The sequence below is a fragment of the Marmota monax genome, unplaced genomic scaffold (assembly GCF_021218885.2).
Source record: "Marmota monax isolate L192 unplaced genomic scaffold, Marmota_monax_Labrador192_F-V1.1 WCK01_AAM20220418_F8-fsc00099, whole genome shotgun sequence".
NCBI lineage: Eukaryota > Metazoa > Chordata > Mammalia > Rodentia > Sciuridae > Marmota > Marmota monax.
Window position 1 is genome coordinate 888,918 of NW_026692126.1, and position 4,321 is coordinate 893,238.

The 4,321-nt window shown below is 41.2% G+C and overlaps 1 long non-coding RNA gene across 1 annotated transcript; it reads left to right on the forward strand.

Moving 5' to 3' along the window:
* The first annotated feature begins 310 nt into the window (after positions 1 to 310).
* LOC131424968 (uncharacterized) lies at positions 311 to 3,745 on the forward strand. Its single transcript, XR_009228678.1, has 2 exons — positions 311 to 779; positions 2,593 to 3,745. It is a non-coding gene; the product is annotated as an uncharacterized LOC131424968 (long non-coding RNA).
* Positions 3,746 to 4,321: the final 576 nt, after the last annotated feature.

Consider the following 4,321-nt stretch of genomic DNA (forward strand, 5'->3'; position numbering starts at 1 on the left):
TTTAATTGTAGATGGATTCAGTACCTTTATTTTATTTATTTATTTATGTGGTGCCGAGGATGGAACCCAGTGCTTCACACAAGCCAGGCAAGTGCTCTACCACTGAGCTACAGCCCCAGCCCCCTCTAGATTACTTATGATTCCTGATATGGTATCAAGACTCTGTTCAGACACTTTTTCCCCGCCACCCCTGAATATTTTCCATTCACCATGGGTTCAATCCATGGGGTGGAAGCGGTGGAGACCAGGCTGGCTGCACTACTGGCCTGAGCAATGTCTGAGCAACTTCTGTATACAGCTGTCTGCTGGGAGCCATTAGCCAAGTAGGTATGACAATTTCCTTGCCAGCGTACCCCATGTTGCAGTGACATTGAATGTACGTGACCTTGCTCAAGGACCAAGGCAGATTAGGGTGTTCCCGGTTTTAAGATAATCCTGTTTAGGGCGTTCCCAGTTTAGGTTCCAGGTTTAAGGTTTAAGATTATTCCTGCTGGGAATAGGGTGTATCCTGCTGCCTGAGTTCCCCTTGAGTTCTCACGGGATTCAGACAGTATATTTTGGAGATAGAAGCCCAGTGGAGGGGGATTTGGGAAGAGAACGTGGATTTCCCCAGAACGTGATTGTAGACGGCTGGTGTGAGTTCGGGAATAAAGAGTTGCTGTTTGAATCTACAAGCTGTGTGGTGGCTCGTGATTGTGTGCCCAGCCAGACTGCGGCATTTGTGCCCAGCCAGACTGTGGCATTTGGTGGCCCGTACGGGGAACTTCTGAAGCTTGGAGGTAAGTGAAATTGCTTGCCCCTGAAGAAGAGCGAAAGAATGGGTGACCAACTCAAAAAACAATGTGTTATTGTTTTGATTTATTTTGTTTTTATTTCAAGTTGCCTATTCCTAGAACTTTCTCAGGCAAACTGGGGAAAATGGTTGATTCAAGGTTTGAAGTTGTTCGCCTCCGAGCAAGATAAATTGTTAGAGGAAGGGGGCACCCCAGTGAGACCAAGAACAATTAGGGCATATGTTGATACAATACAAAAATGTAGCCCATGGCTTTTTAAAGACGAGTTATTAAGTATACCAATGGGACCATCATGGTATCCTGTAGAAGGATTTTTCTTCAACAAGAAAGAGATGGCTAGTTCTGTTTACTACATTTGTCTAAGATCTTGGTTTTTACAGACATCTGATTAATTTACAAAGCTAAAGTGTTAAAATATCAACCACTAAATATGAAATCAAGTACTCTTTACTTAATAAGTTCCATAAGGTAATATATTTAAACATTATGTGTGCTTTCATAAATTGGTAAATGGAAAAATGTTTATTGCTTTGTGTCTGTGTCTTTGTTAAAACAAGGTTACTAAGTGTTAAGATTCTATCATGTGTAATTTATATACAAAGAGTAGAAAAATTTTCAGTTGGGTTTCAATTATAGTATTATAGTATCATAAAAAACATGAAAGTCTTTCATCTTATTAAAGTGGAGTAATTTGTCTAAATCAGAAATTTTATAAGAGTTGTTTCAAAATGTGAATTTATAAAAAGGGTTAACGGTTAAAAAAGAGATAGAAAGATTCAAGATGTGGAAATATATTTTAATATAAAAGGTTAAAGGAAAAAAATGTTTCTAGATGAGATAATCTCTGTGTGGTAAAGTAAAAAGTTGTAAAATGCCATTTAAAAAGATTTTGAGGAAACTAGACTTAATTTAAAAGCTTGAGAAAGGAAGAAAGAAGAAAAAGATATTTGTACATGGCAGATTGAGACAAAGCTTCTCAATGGAGTTAAAAAAAAAGCCTTTGGTTGAAAGGCAGCCATGTAAACTAACATTGAAGCGATTTAAACAAAATCTAAGCCTCGTTTAAAAGAGTGAAGCTGTAGGTGGTGAAAAAGTACATTTAAAAGTACAGTATAGATGATAATTAAAAGGCTTTAAAAGGTTAAATTGAAGGTGGTTAAAATGCCTTCATGATGGAGGAAAGAAGCTTAATCTTAAAGGCATTACTTTAAAAAAATGGGAAGATAATAAGAAAAGATATTTAGATAAAGAAGATTAAAAATTTAAAGTGAAAAACTTTAAAGACAGAAGTATAGAAAGTTAAAAACAAAAAAAGATAGAAAAGATGTAGAAAGATAAAAAAATGTAGGAAGACAAAAATTTTAAACCCACAAAATAGGAAGAAAAAAAAAAAACTAGGAGGAAAATAAGCAACTAAGGGTAAATATACAAACCTTAGGGGAAAAAAAAACTAGAAGATAGAAATAAGATAAAAAATGGATGAAAATGTCAAGTAAGGTATTTCAGATAGAGAAATGCAAAAAGCTAAGACAACTATTAGATACAGACATACTTATTAAAGCAAAAAGAGGGAATTGGAAAGGGGTATATATCCCCCAAAGATAAACTTAAAATAATGCTTTTTACTCTAAACTTTTAAAATTTGGATTCATAAGGACTTAGTGCTGCGGAAAGACACATGTATCCAAAAAATGTACATAAGCCTAAGGTACTTTGGAAAGATATTCTAACAGGACAATGGAAAGGTCCTGACCCAGTGATTGTCTGGAGTCGGGGTTTTGTTTGTGTGTTTCCACAGGGAGAACAGCAGCCGATTTGGATTCCAGAGAGATTAACTAAAACAATTTCTACAGATCGAAAAGAAGATAATTTGACGCAAATCCATAACAGCTGATATCCAGAGCTCCAGCTTGGCCATTCTTACATCTGCGACAGTGATTAACCAGTGATATAATTTTTATTTCCTTGCCAGCGCACCCCATGTTAATTGTGGTAGTGCTGACATATCTTTGCTGATGGTGTCACCAGTGATGCAATTTTTCCCAAGGAGCCGTCAATTGGCTTGGTGTCGTGGCATTTCTGTATCCTCCTCCCTTCTGCTAGTGATGGTCTAAAATTTGGGGGCCAATGGCTTATGCTGGACCGGTAGTCAGTGACGGGTATGATCCAATTGCAGTGGTATCAACCTAAGACAGGAGGCTGACGCCTAAAGGTCAGTTTTCCGATGACGGGTAAGAACCATATGTTGAATTGGACAACCTACCAGGCACGGTCCATAAGCCACATTAACCTCACTCCCCCACTGGCACCAAGGCCAAATTTGGGGGCCAACAGAGGTGAAGCAAAGAACCTCACCCCCCCACTGGTGCATAGACCTATCCACAAGTATGGCTGTATGCTGGACCGGTAGTCAGTGACGGGTATGATTCAATTGCAGTGGTATCAACCTAAGACAGGAGGCTGACGCCTAAAGGTCAGTTTTCCGATGACGGGTAAGAACCATATGTTGAATTGGACAACCTACCAGGCACGGTCCTTAAGCCACATTGCTTGTTGTTTAATTAATCAGAAGGGGGGAGATGCTGGGAGCCATTAGCCAAGTAGGTATGACAATTTCCTTGCCAGCGTACCCCATGTTGCAGTGACATTGAATGTACGTGACCTTGCTCAAGGACCAAGGCAGATTAGGGTGTTCCCGGTTTTAAGATAATCCTGTTTAGGGCGTTCCCAGTTTAGGTTCCAGGTTTAAGGTTTAAGATTATTCCTGCTGGGAATAGGGTGTATCCTGCTGCCTGAGTTCCCCTTGAGTTCTCACGGGATTCAGACAGTATATTTTGGAGATAGAAGCCCAGTGGAGGGGGATTTGGGAAGAGAACGTGGATTTCCCCAGAACGTGATTGTAGACGGCTGGTGTGAGTTCGGGAATAAAGAGTTGCTGTTTGAATCTACAAGCTGTGTGGTGGCTCGTGATTGTGTGCCCAGCCAGACTGCGGCATTTGTGCCCAGCCAGACTGTGGCAGCTGTCTGTGGGCTTCTCACCTGGAAGTCCAGTAGATACCTCAGGCTCTTCCCTTGCCTTCCCCATCTTGATGGATAGAAACTTTTCCCTTCCCATTGCTGAAGAGAATGACCTTGGAGTCATCTTTGAGTCCTTTCTTTCTCTCGAATGCCATATCCGTTTCTTCCTGTGGCTTCTCTTCAGAGTACATCCAGCATCTCACCATTTCCACTGCTTTCCCTGTTGCTACCACCCTTTCGGCCCAGATTGCCAGGATAGAAACAGGCCTCTCCGGCTGTTGTGCCTCTAGTCTGTTCTCAACACAGCCCAGTGATCCCTTTAGATGAGCCCTGTCCCTCCTCTGTTCTGTATCCTACCACAAGTCCCATGCCATGCAGAGGAAACATCTGGGAACTTACAAGGGCTGCAAGGCCCCCGGTTCTCCTCTGGTCTCCTGCGGCTGTCGCTCATCCACTGCTTTTCCTTATGCACCAGTCACCGCCTGCCTTAAGGCCTCAGTCTTCTTGTC